A 14,727-nucleotide genomic window follows, 5' to 3' on the forward strand; every position below is an offset into this window, starting at 1 on the left:
GATAAAATTTCCCATTCACACCAGCACTTAACAACCTATAGTGTAGAAGTTCCCTATTTATCCAGTCAAACGCCTTCTTGAAATCAATGAAACAAGCAAATGTTGATCTCTTTTCCTTCATTCTAGCACGTATTATTGAGGTGACTACATATACATGATCAATACATGCTCTAGCTTTTCTGAATCCATTTTGCTCATCCACCAGCACACCTGTTCTCTCAAGGTGGTCAACTAGTCTGCAGTTTAAAATTGAAGAATACAATTTATACATACAACTAATAAGACTTATAATTGAGTGCTATCCTAGGATCATTTTTTGAAGATTTGGGGATTGGTTTAATGATAGTTTTGTGCCACTGAGTAGGAATCATGCCATTATCAAAACAGGACTGAAATAACTCATAATATACTGAACAGCTTTGGAGACTTAAGCACTTCGTTTGAAATTTCATCAATTCCGGTAGCTTTTTTCAATTTGCATTCATGTATTACAATTTTTACCTCCTCTACTGAAACCTTTTAATTCAAAAACCTATTACTATTATTTACAAGATAACATTTCAGACTCCATTACCTCTTTTAAGCTAATTGTTTCCTTCAAGAAAGCATCGTCAAATGAATCATTGCACCTAGAGAACAGATCAGCAAAATCTTTTTCCCATTTATCTAGTACAATTCCTAAAACAGAAGTACATTCCCCGCTCTCTAGCTTTATTTACATGGGAATTCCACTAGACTTTCTTGGCCCTAATCTATTAATTTCATTCTAAAACTGTTGGGGATTGTGGGTTTGAAGGTGATCAATGTGCAATGAAAGGCCTCTATTAAACTTGCGTTTCACTGTGCGTAACCTCTTGTCAAATTTAATTTGTGCTTCCTTGAATTCCATCCTCAGTCCAACTTTCATGTTTTTATTCATACATCTTAGAAAGATTTTCTCTGCTGTTCTTAAATTGTCCCACAGCAACTGCAATTCCTGATTCCAGAAGTGTTTGGAAGATTTTCTAAATTCATTATTTCTATTAGGTTTCCCCTTTAAACCTTTATTTAATTCTGTACAGACATTGCCACACAATTTATCATACCAATTATCCAGGTCCGGTTGGTTGTTTTTTAATACACCATAGTTGCTCAGTAAGGTCACTACAGTATATTATCAGAAGGACTCGATGAGAAAAATGAATCAGGGGGTTGCCTTTGTGTTTTTCTTGCATGCCTACCTGGTAAATGCGAATCTACTTTGGCATAGTAAGGTATAACTTGGATTTTTAGCATCAGTAAAGAATGGTCAGGTACTTTACATCTGTCACCCAGTAAACAAAAGTTGTCCTTTAATCTCTCTAGTAGCTCATTAGGGGTGAAAACACAAAATGTGACACAATTATCCAGGCCTTCATGTGGGACAATAATATAGTCTACCACCGCTTTTCCTTTAACTGAGATGGAGGTGAAATGATCATTCCCTAAAGGTATTCTACCACTAAGCACACAACACTTTGAATCTCTCAAAAACTCAACTAATATTTCCCCATAACTATTAACTGTACAGTCTAGATTATGTCTGTAAGGAGTGTTATCCACATCACTTATACAATCATCAAGATTACCAATGCGACTATTTAAATCCCCACATATATAAACAGCATCCACATCACACAAACTAAACATTTGAGCCGTTAAATGGCCAAAAAAATTATGTGAGCCAATTGATCTTGTTGATCCTTCTGGGGGTAAATAACAGGTATAAATAACAAAACAATACCCAGAACACCTATTTTTAAATTCAAGTGCTAGTATCCCTTCCATTGATTTGTCCTTTACTTCAATTTCATAGGACTCAAACTGTTTATTTTTAACTCATGCATTGTTCTATTGTGACCATACCAGGTATACGTCTGTAAATCAATAGTGTCATTTCCTTTTAAATGTGTTTCATTAAGTGAAATCACATCAGGGTTATGGCCAAGTAATATTCTTTTCCTGAGCTCACAGTTCCACTCTGTTCAGCCATTTATGTTCCAGTGTACTGAAGTGAGATTGTCAACATTTGTGGGTTGGGCAGTTACCGATTAGGTCTCCAGATTGTCTCTCGCCATCCTTCGGTTCTTTGCACTGCTGCTGACCCTGCTTACTGGTTCCAGATTATCACGCCTCGTCAGTCTCCCACTGCCCGTCAGAAGATACTCCTTTCCAAACGGGAGCTCAGTGAGAAGAGTTTTAAAGTTCAGGTTAATCAGCCTCTCTGCTTGTGACTTAGCAGAGTGAACAAAGACGTGACTGAATCTCTCGTTATCCCTCAAACTCTGCTTACGGCGAAGCACAGCCACTTTATCCTGCTGGGTTTGAAGTTCCACCTTAATCACACCTGGCCCGCGTCCCCGTGGTCTCATCCGCTCAGCATTAACAATCTCCGGTACAGGCTCACAACGAAGCCCGTCAGATAGTAACGATCTCCCTCTCTCCAAAGGAATTTCCCCTTCCTCAAATGGAAGTCCCATGATGATGATCAAAACAACGGACTGGAATTTGAAGGCTGGGCGCTTTGCTTCATCTAGTTTTGCCTCCGTCCTTTCCATTCGCGCAGAAAGCTGTCCGATATCTAAGTCAAGATTCTGTAGAATTTGTCTTATTTTACTATCCATCTCCGCTTTCATTTCCTCCCGGGATTCTGCAATAAGTCGCTCCAGCCTTTCAACTTTGGAGTCCAAAACTCTTTCGAGGGACGCATGTACCTCATTCATTTGTGATCTAAGTGAGGCACTCTGTGATTTCAGCGTCTTAAACTCATCACGGTGAGACCTGAGTTCTGCCATGATAGCATTCATGTCGCCACTTTCAGCTTCTTTCTTCTCCTTTTGCCGAGAAGAGCGGTCTCCCTTATCAGTCATAGTGTTCACAAATGTATGACTGACTTTCGCACAGAATTGTTAGATATTAACTGTGTATATTCACTTCTTTTGCCGAAGCTCAAAGTCAAGTCAAAGTCAACTTTATTGTCAATTTATATGCCAGACATACAGTGGAATCGAAATTTCGTCTGTCTCTGTCCAATACAACCAAAATAAGGTAAAATAAGATAAGGTAAAAATAGATAAATAAAATGAGGTAAAAATAAGATAAATAATATTTACAGTAATAAATTCTAATTTGTGCAAAAGGTACAAAATGGTAAATAAAATAAATAAAATAAAATTTAAAGAAAAAGTAACTTGTGCAGTATGTGCAATATGTGCAGTAAACTGAGTGTACGTTTGAATAGTTAGCTTCAGAGTTTTTAGTCCAGAGTTCTTGGTGGCAAACGGGAGGAGGTTTCAACGTCCAGTGTTCGTGGGGGCAGAGGGGAGGGAAGGAAGAGAGGGGAGAGAGTTAAGCAAAGGGTGTTAGAGGAGTAATTTTACATAGCTCCTTCCACTAGGAAAGAGGAGACTAGCAGCTGGTAGGGAGTGAGCTCTCACTTAGTTCTAGGAAACAGTAGACTAGTTAACTAATGTGTGGTGAGCTTCCGTTAGCTATAGTAAAGTTATTCACCCCTTTTTGCATGTCCAGGACATGTAACAGTGTTAGTAAGAGTTTTTAGATCACGCTCATTCTGTGTAAATTTACATGAAATATGAAGCTACGAGCTAACTAAAGAGCGCTAACATTAGCATGCTAACACAACAATGCAGGACACAGGTGATTTTAGCTTGAGCCAAGGAGAATTCTGTCCACCGCTTACGCTAAACTCCTTCATGTGAACGCGAGTGGAGGTTAGGTTGGAGGTGTGTCTCTGGAGGAGAGCGGAGGCTTCAGGACGGAGGAGGCGTGGCCTAACAAGAAGTTTGTTTTGGTTTCATGCTGGTGCTCAAGGGTGACATCTACTGGATCAAAAAGTCGCACATTCTTCCTTTAATTTGGGCGTGAATGAAACACATATTGTCACAGTGCATCTTTCACTTCACCTGAGTGAAGTTTGGAAAGTCTAGATTTACAATCGTGGACTCTAGTGGACTACTTTGGTGGTATGAGTCTGGTGCAGCTAGAGGAGGAATCCTGCTGCCTTTCTCCAGAATTCATCTGACAAAGTGATCTGTGATTCTGTTTCTCAATCTGCTCTGATATATGCAGTGTATATGCCTGCGCACCTTCAAAGATGTCCAATCTGAATTAGTGTACAGGTCACAGTGATGAGTGAAGCATCTACAACCAGTCACAATCTCAACGCACAGTGATACACGGTGTCCAATGACTGTAAACATTTGGCTGAGGCGCCATGTACAGTACATCTCCATTATCCAACAAAGGAAGAAAGGTTGATGAAACAAGAAGTTTCCTTGCTCTGAGGGAAAAGCAGGATTTATTTCTTTAATAAAATCCCAACTTCACCTTAAGTTTAGAGGCCAAATTGGCAAGAATAAATCCCAAGTACTTGTAGCTTTTGACAAGCTTGATTACATTTCCTTGAGAAGTTAAAATCAATGGGACATTTGTTGTTTCTCCACTTAAATGTGAAAACAACATGAGCTTTGTTTTATCGGTGTTTATGACCAACCTTAGTTCCCTCAAACGAGACTGGACAACATTGAAAGCTGACTGCAGAAACTCAAAAGCTTGTGCAACAGATGCTGAGCAACAATAGATGATAGTGTCATCAGCATAAAAGTGATACATGGCATTTGACAAATTTTCACACGTTATTGATATAAATGGAAAATAAAATAGGTCCTAGTATCGAACCTTGGGGCACCCCTTTTGAGATTTATAAAAAGGAAGAGGTGGATCCTGCCATTTGCACGCATTGCATTCTGTTTGACGGATAGTTGCCAAACCAAGAGGCTGCTTGCTTTGATAAACCAACTTGATGGAGGATTTTGATCAATAATCCATGATCAACTGTATCAAAGGCCTTTGATAAATCGATACAGAGAGCTACACAAAATTGCTTACAATCAATTCTTTCAATAATGTCAGTTAAAACCTTAAGAGCAGCTGTAACAGTGCTATGTTTTTTTCTAAAACCTGACTGATACTTAGATAACACATTATTGACATCCAAAAAATACTTCAGTTGTTCACTAATGATTTTTTCAAATACTTTATCCAAAATGCAAAGTTTAGAAATTGGTCTGTAATTGTTTACTTGCGATGGTTCACCCCCTTTTAACAGGGGAAGAACAAATGCTGATTTCCAGACCTTTGGGATTTCATTGCTGATCAGTCTTAAGTTAAAAATATATGAAATAGGCTCAGCAATAAAATCAGCAGCCAACTTAAGGAAGAACGGCTCAAGTTTATCAGGACCTGCTGATTTCCTGGAATCCAGTTTCTGTAATGCTCTCTGCACCTCAGTGGCAGACACTGGCATAAATTGAAAAGGGTGAACAGTAAGTTGACTATCAACCTCAGATGCCAGTGACGCATTATTCTGATTTTTGTTGGATTTTACCAAATCAGGGTGCAAGGAGTCAAATAAAAAGCTAGCTGAAATAAAATCTTCATTAAAACAATTTAGCATGGCTGATTTGTCAGTCAGGATGCAAGACTCTTTGACTAAGTGGGCTGGCACATCACTGGCACATGGCCAGAAGAAGATTTTATGACTTTCCAAAATTTCTTTGGGTCATTAAGGTTTTTTGTGGTTTCAGAGATGAAATACTCTGATTTGGCCCTCTTAATTAGGGTTGTACATTTATTACAAAGCTGGTGAAAGAGGAGCCAATCCACTGGGGTTTTGGATTTCCTTGCCCTGGCCCAGGCAACATCCCTATCTTTAAGTAGATTTCCAATTTCTGTTGAAAACCAGGGGTTGTTTCGCCCTTTAACCCTGAATTTGCGAAACGGGGCATGTTTGTCTATTAAAAACAGAAATCCGTCATAAAAATACTTCCAGGCTAGCTCTACATTGTCAAAGAGAGAAACTCTGGTCCAATCAAAACAAGCCAGATCATGTATAAAAGCTTGTTCGTAAAAGTGTTTAATATCTCTTTTAAGAAGAAGCCGAGGCTTGGTTTTGGGAAGTTTGGCATTTCAAACTGTTGCAATGGCACAATGATCACTTAAATTATTTGCAAAAACCTTTATATCAGTATACTTATGAGGGGCATTTGTCAAAATTCAGTCCAGTAGGGTTGATCTGGTGGGTTGTTTAACATTAGGACGAGTTGGACTATTAATCAGTTGAAACAAGTTTAGAGAGTCACAAACAGATCTGAGGCTGTCCGAGGCTGTGTACAAGATCACAAGTGAACTACAAGATCACAGAAGAACTACAAGATCACAGGAGAATTACAAGATCACAGGAGAACTACAAGATCACAGGAGAACTACAAGATCACAAGAGAACTACAAGATCATAGGAGAACTACAAGATCACAGGAGAACTACAAGATCACAGGAGAACTACAAGATCACAGGAGAACTACAACAAAACGTTTTCAGATATATCTGTATATCTTAATAATATTTGTGTCTTTTTCAGGACCGTGGTGGCGTCTTGCTCCTGGGGATCATCTGTGTGGGATTCCTGTTTAAATTGTTCATACGAACAATTCACGAACTACAAGATCACAAGAGAACTACAAGATCACAGGAGCACTACAAGATCACATAAGAACTACAAGATCACAAGAGAACTACAAGATCACAGCAGAAGTACAAGATCACAAGAGAACTACAAGATCACAAGAGAACTACAAGATCACAGGAGAACTACAAGATCACAAGAGAACTACAAGATCACAAGAGAACTACAAGATCACAAGAGAACTACAAGATCACAGGAGCACTACAAGATCACATGAGAACTACAAGATCACAAGAGAACTACAAGATCACAGCAGAAGTACAAGATCACAGGAGAACTACAAGATCACAGGAGCACTACAAGATCACAGGAGAACTACAAGATCACAGGAGAACTACAAGATCACAGGAGAACTACAAGATCACAGGAGAACTACAAGATCACAGGAGAACTACAAGATCAGATCACAGGAGAACTACAAGATCACAGGAGAACTACAAGATCACAGGAGAACTACAAGACCACAGGAGAACTACAAGATCACAGGAGAACTACAAGATCTCGGGAGAACTACAAGATCACAGGAGAAGTACAAGATCACAAGAGAACTACAAGATCACAGGAGAAGTACAAGATCACAGGAGAACTACAAGATCACAGGAGAACTACAAGATCACAAGAGAACTACAAGATCACAGGACAACTACAAGATCACAAGAGAACTACAAGATCACAGGAGAACTACAAGATCACAGGAGAATTACAAGATCAGATCACAGGAGAACTACAAGATCACAGGAGAACTACAAGATCACAAGAGAACTACAAGACCACAGGAGAAGTACAAGATCACAGGAGAACTACAAGATCACAGGAGAACTACAAGATCACAGGAGAAGTACAAGATCACAAGAGAACTACAAGATCACAGGAGAAGTACAAGATCACAGGAGAACTACAAGATCACAGGAGAACTACAAGATCACAAGAGAACTACAAGATCACAGGAGAACTACAAGATCACAAGTGAACTACAAGATCACAGAAGAACTACAAGATCACAGGAGAATTACAAGATCACAGGAGAACTACAAGATCACAGGAGAAGTACAAGATCACAAGAGAACTACAAGATCACAAGAGAACTACAAGATCACAGGAGAACTACAAGACCACAGGAGAACTACAAGATCACAGGAGAACTACAAGATCTCGGGAGAACTACAAGATCACAGGAGAACTACAAGATCACAAGTGAACTACAAGATCACAGAAGAACTACAAGATCACAGGAGAATTACAAGATCACAGGAGAACTACAAGATCACAGGAGAACTACAAGATCACAAGAGAACTACAAGATCATAGGAGAACTACAAGATCACAGGAGAACTACAAGATCACAGGAGAACTACAAGATCACAGGAGAACTACAACAAAACGTTTTCAGATATATCTGTATATCTTAATAATATTTGTGTCTTTTTCAGGACCGTGGTGGCGTCTTGCTCCTGGGGATCATCTGTGTGGGATTCCTGTTTAAATTGTTCATACGAAGTAAATGCTGTAAAAGTGAATGCTGCAACAGAAAGTTTGTCTATGACAAACTGATTCTGGAGGAGGAGGGGAAAGTCCTGAAGAAGGTGCTGAGGAAATCAGCAACAGACCAGTTGATTAATAAAGTCCAGACCAAGATACAGGAGGGACACTGGGGGGAGTGTTTCAATGTAGCTGAGGAGCTGATTAAAGAATTAACCCCACCAGACGCTCGAGGACAAGCAGAGGAACAGGTATGTTTCTCATGTGGCCTTACTGTCTCTGTTTTTCTTCTTTTATTTATATTGTTCGTTTTTTAAACGTACTGTCCTGTGTATTCGTCCAGTTGTACTGTCTACCACTTGCACAAGTTTTCCAATGTGGTTTTTATACTGAATATGGCAATAAACTGAACTGGAGAGAAGAGTTGCAGAGCACCAGGTGAAGAAAGAACAATCAAATGATTTCTCTCAGCTTGTCTCTAGGTTCATTAGATTTTAAAAAGGTTGTTTTTGTGTTTGTGCTCCTGCAGTTTCTTAAAGGGAGAAAACATACCACACATCAATATAACAGAAATCAAGTATATCCTGTGTAAATATCTCTCTGAGTCATGACCAGAATAAAAAATGTAATAAACTTTTTGCAGGGCCCGGAGAATATTCCACTCAAAGAGGCTTTAGGTAAATCTATCCATCCTAAACTAACATTCATTTTATTCTGAAAATCCCTGAACTATCACCATTACTTCAGTTTCCTCAGTGCTGAGCTGTGTCTCTGTTGTTGTGTCGTTTGTGACTAAAGCTGTTTTTGTCCAATAGGAGCAGACCAAACAGAAGACGTGAAGTCTAAGGTGTGACCAGTCACTTCCTGTTCCAGAGTTTAGGAATTTGATTTCGAGCCACTGTGTTTCAAATTGTAATTGTTTTTAATTGATCTCAGTGGTTTTTGCAGAGATATAAAGACTACTTATATATTCTACTCAAGTAAAAGTACTGTTACTTTAATGAAAATTTACTTAAGTACAAGTAAAAGTACCAGTTTAAAAATGTACTCAAGTAAAAGTTACTTAGTTACTTTTTTTAACAACGCATCTCTCGTGTGTCGTGATTAAAGGACGAGAGGATTTTAATCTCAAAGTTTTTTTAATTAAAAGCAAATCTTTACAAAGATTTATTTTTTCAGATAAACATTTTCTTTTCTACCACATTGACAAAAACAAAATATACATAATGATGGATAAATAATCAAGGCTTATATGTTCAAGTAATCAGCTGTTTTATGAAGGGAAATGTTTAAACTCTTTAAGAAAATACTAAAGGGGTCTTTGTCTCGATCATAAACAGTGTAAAGAGTATTTTAGTGTTCTTAGTTTTATTATTCTGAGGCTGGTTAGTCTCAAATGCTGATTTAGCTGCAACTAAACCTGCGATGAAAGATAATCCATTTATTGTTTTAAAATGAGCCTTTATGAGCTTATATTAGATGTTTTAGTCACTGTGTGTTTACCTCTTAGCTACTGAAGCTTCTAACTGAGTCTGTTTGGTCTGAAGTACTTTTTTTCACACATCTGAAATGTGTTAACTTGTTGCAGCAGCTTATAACACCCAACTTCCTGATACGTTCAGCAGGTAGACCCGCTCTAGTGGAGGGGCTTATCCGTGCTGCAGTAGCTGAAGTGGCACTAAGCTAAGAAAAGGCTCTCTCTCTCTCTCTCTCTCTCTGTCTCTCTCTCTCCATTCTATCCTGTGTAAATGTGTCTGTGAGTCCTGACTGTCTACAATGAGGGAGAAGCTCGAGTCCCGCTGGCTGTGTTGTTGTCAGAGCCGTGTTTACATGGACGGGACGGCTGGCTCCTCCCCTTGTGTATAAAAGCTGTTGAATTTGTTTTTATCATATATGTTCTTTTTCTTTTATTAACATTTAATCTTTTTATAATTTCATTCATATGTCAAATAGTCGCTACGACTTTTGTTTTTTTGGCTTTTATATTTCCTGTCAATCCTACACACACCCGCACACACACACACACCTATGCACCTGTGAGGTCAGGATAACTGTGAACTTAGTATCACCTGTGTTACCTTGTATGCTTTGACATTAAAACCACATATGAACTTAGTATCACCTGTGTTACCTTGTATGCTTTGACATTAAAACCACATATGAACTTGGTATCAACTGTGGCTGTATCACGTTTCTGTGAATCTGCATTGTTGAGGTTTTACAGAATCTTGAAAAAAGAGACCGTCTGGCTATAAAAACGCTGGAAAAGCTGATCGAGGTTCTTTTCTACTTTTCTAAAGGACTCCACGTCACTCTGACTTTTGAATCCCCATTTTGGGACTTAGTCTCTGAGACCAAGATCTTTTAAAACCTCAAGTGTCTACACTCTCGGGATTAGACTTTGGTCTTTGTGTTTTGCTTTTTACATTTTTATATTTGAACTTTTACTGTTTTGTATTTGCATTTGGAATATTATTTGAAGTTTTTAAATAAATTTTCGTGAGCTTTTTCAAATCATTTTCTGACTGAAGTCATTCACACCACAAAGACCTGAGTCTCTCTTAAGGTCCCCGTGAACCTCAGGAGGTAAGCTTGAGCAGTCACACCACGGCACACTTCTACTGACTTTTACTACATTGATTTTTTTTTTTTTTGATTGATTAATTTATTTTTGTGTCATGCACACAAAGTGCCCAAAGCTCATGGGCTTATAAGACACCAAAGAATTAAGCAGTAAAACAAAAAGTGAATCTCGTTTTCAGTTTCTCCTAACTCACACAACAAACAAACTCGATCTTCCTCTGGAATGGCATTAAACCTGCCGGTCTCTAAAGCTAAAGGTAATGTTCCTGAACGTAGCTGAGCTCAGAGGGATCTTTGTCTTTTAGTTAAATTAAACTTAGCATAAGCTTCTACGCTGTAGCAATCCTTTATGAGACAGTATGTTCTTAGTTTTGGTTTGCACCATATATCCACAGACCATTTCTCTTTGTACATTAGAAACATATTATTCTTTATCTCCTGAATATCACAAGTTCAGTTATTTAGAAAAATAAAGGACATATTATTCTTATGAATACAGATTGTATCTCCTTTGCCCATGGGTGACAATGGCAGGTATCCAAATAAAACTCTTTTGTTGTGAGTCGCTGATCCGACATCTTTACAAGTCTGTTCCAAAGCCGAAGCATTTCACATTTATGTCTGATGTTTGGAGGCTCCCATCCCAAATCTCCATTCACAGCGAGGACTGCCATTAATTTATGGACTCCCAAGAAGGACCTCAGAGCTCTCTGATGTACAGAATTGCAAATTAGATGTTCCAGGAACCCCCAGACACCGGAGGGAAGTCAGACACTGGACACAAACATGAATGATAGAGTTGTGTATAAGTCTGAAATCCCAGATTACCACAGTGTTTAACTTTGTTCAGTACAGATCCCAGAGCTCGACCAGCTGACTGAGTCAAAACACACACAGCTTCTTTAAAAGTCATGTGTTCATCCAATGTCGAGCCAAGATATTTATATTGATCAGCATATGATAGCACTGTGGTGCCTAAATTAAAAATACCTGGACTTCTTACTAATGATTCTTCCTGAAATGTACTACCTGTGTTTTGTCTTCATTTGCCACTAGTCTCCATTTCAAGCACCATTCTGCAACAATATTCTGCATAATTTGTAAGTCATCTTCATGTTCAGCCAGTAGAACTACATCATCCGCATATAATAATATTCCAACAATCTGATCATCCACTTTAACTCCCACATTAGAGGTTTTAATTTGAAGAGCTAAATCGTTGATGTAAATAGAGAACAATGTCGGAGGCAAAACATCTCCTTGCTTCACTCTAAATTGTTGAGGAAACCATCCAGTTGTGTATTCATTAACCTGGACGCAGGTGCTTGATAAAGAGACTTCACAGCAGGATAACATTTCCCATTCACACCAGCACTTAACAACCTATAGTGTAGAAGTTCCCTATTTATCCAGTCAAACGCCTTCTTGAAATCAATGAAACAAGCTAATGTTGATGTCTTTTCCTTCATTCTAGCACGTATTATTGAGGTGACTACATATACATGATCAATACATGCTCTAGCTTTTCTGAATCCATTTTGCTCATCCACCAGCACACCTGTTCTCTCAAGGTGGTCAACTAGTCTGCAGTTTAAAATCGAAGAATACAATTTATACATACAACTAATAAGACTTATAATTGAGTGCTATCCTAGGATCATTTTTTGAAGATTTGGGGATTGGTTTAATGATAGTTTTGTGCCACTGAGTAGGAATCATGCCATTATCAAAACAGGACTGAAATAACTCATAATATACTGAACAGCTTTGGAGACTTAAGCACTTCGTTTGAAATTTCATCAATTCCGGTAGCTTTTTTCAATTTGCATTCATGTATTACAATTTTTACCTCCTCTACTGAAAATTTTTAATTCAAAAACCTATTACTATTATTTACAAGATAACATTTCAGACTCCATTACCTCTTTTAAGCTAATTGTTTCCTTCAAGAAAGCATCGTCAAATGAATCATTGCACCTAGAGAACAGATCAGCAAAATCTTTTTCCCATTTATCTAGTACAATTCCTAAAACAGAAGTACATTCCCCGCTCTCTAGCTTTATTTACATGGGAATTCCACTAGACTTTCTTGGCCCTAATCTATTAATTTCATTCTAAAACTGTTGGGGATTGTGGGTTTGAAGGTGATCAATGTGCAATGAAAGGCCTCTATTAAACTTGCGTTTCACTGTGCGTAGCCTCTTGTCAAATTTAATTTGTGCTTCCTTGAATTCCATCCTCAGTCCAACTTTCATGTTTTTATTCATACATCTTAGAAAGATTTTCTCTGCTGTTCTTAAATTGTCCCACAGCAACTGCAATTCCTGATTCCAGAAGTGTTTGGAAGATTTTCTAAATTCATTATTTCTATTAGGTTTCCCCTTTAAACCTTTATTTAATTCTGTACAGACATTGCCACACAATTTATCATGCCAATTATCCAGGTCCGGTTGGTTGTTTTTTAATACACCATAGTTGCTCAGTAAGGTCACTACAGTATATTATCAGAAGGACTCGATGAGAAAAATGAGTCAGGGGGTTGCCTTTGTGTTTTTCTTGCACGCCTACCTGGTAAATGCGAATCTACTTTGGCATAGTAAGGTGTAACTTGGATTTTTAGCATCAGTAAAGAATGGTCAGGTACTTTACATCTGTCACCCAGTAAACAAAAGTTGTCCTTTAATCTCTCTAGTAGCTCATTAGGGGTGAAAACACAAAATGTGACACAATTATCCAGGCCTTCATGTGGGACAATAATATAGTCTACCACCGCTTTTCCTTTAACTGAGATGGAGGTGAAATGATCATTCCCTAAAGGTATTCTACCACTAAGCACACAACACTTTGAATCTCTCAAAAACTCAACTAATATTTCCCCATAACTATTAACTGTACAGTCTACATTATGTCTGTAAGGAGTGTTATCCACATCACTTATACAATCATCAAGATTACCAATGCGACTATTTAAATCCTCACATATATAAACAGCATCCACATCACACAAACTAAACATTTGAGCCGTTAAATGGCCAAAAAAATTATGTGAGCCAATTGATCTTGTTGATCCTTCTGGGGGTAAATAACAGGTATAAATAACAAAACAATACCCAGAACACCTATTTTTAAATTCAAGTGCTAGTATCCCTTCCATTGATTTGTCCTTTACTTCAATTTCATAGGACTCAAACTGTTTATTTTTAACTAAAAGACCAACTCCCCCAGATCCTTTAACTGCCCTCTCATGCATTGTTCTATTGTGACCATACCAGGTATACGTCTGTAAATCAATAGTGTCATTTCCTTTTAAATGTGTTTCATTAAGTGAAATCACATCAGGGTTATGGCCAAGTAATATTCTTTTCCTGAGCTCACAGTTCCACTCTGTTCAGCCATTTATGTTCCAGTGTACTGAAGTGAGATTGTCAACATTTGTGGGTTGGGCAGTTACCGATTAGGTCTCCAGATTGTCTCTCGCCATCCTTCGGTTCTTTGCACTGCTGCTGACCCTGCTTACTGGTTCCAGATTACCACGCCTCGTCAGTCTCCCACTGCCCGTCAGAAGATACTCCTTTCCAAACGGGAGCTCAGTGAGAAGAGTTTTAAAGTTCAGGTTAATCAGCCTCTCTGCTTGTGACTTAGCAGAGTGAACAAAGACGTGACTGAATCTCTCGTTATCCCTCAAACTCTGCTTACGGCGAAGCACAGCCACTTTATCCTGCTGGGTTTGAAGTTCCACCTTAATCACACCTGGCCCGCGTCCCCGTGGTCTCATCCGCTCAGCATTAACAATCTCCGGTACAGGCTCACAACGAAGCCCGTCAGATAGTAACGATCTCCCTCTCTCCAAAGGAATTTCCCCTTCCTCAAATGGAAGTCCCATGATGATGATCAAAACAACGGACTGGAATTTGAAGGCTGGGCGCTTTGCTTCATCTAGTTTTGCCTCCGTCCTTTCCATTCGCGCAGAAAGCTGTCCGATATCTAAGTCAAGATTCTGTAGAATTTGTCTTATTTTACTATCCATCTCCGCTTTCATTTCCTCCCGGGATTCTGCAATAAGTCGCTCCAGCCTTTCCACTTTGGAGTCCAAAACTCTTTCG

At 38.6% G+C, this 14,727-nt stretch overlaps 1 long non-coding RNA gene across 1 annotated transcript; it reads left to right on the forward strand.

The window, feature by feature from the left end:
• Window positions 1-7,805: 7,805 nt before the first annotated feature.
• LOC114917753 (uncharacterized) lies at window positions 7,806-10,555 on the forward strand. The gene is made up of 3 exons (XR_003806413.2): window positions 7,806-8,292; window positions 8,685-8,718; window positions 8,857-10,555. It is a non-coding gene; the product is annotated as an uncharacterized lncRNA (long non-coding RNA).
• Window positions 10,556-14,727: the final 4,172 nt, after the last annotated feature.

Source organism: Labrus bergylta, chromosome 12 (assembly GCF_963930695.1).
Source record: "Labrus bergylta chromosome 12, fLabBer1.1, whole genome shotgun sequence".
NCBI lineage: Eukaryota > Metazoa > Chordata > Actinopteri > Labriformes > Labridae > Labrus > Labrus bergylta.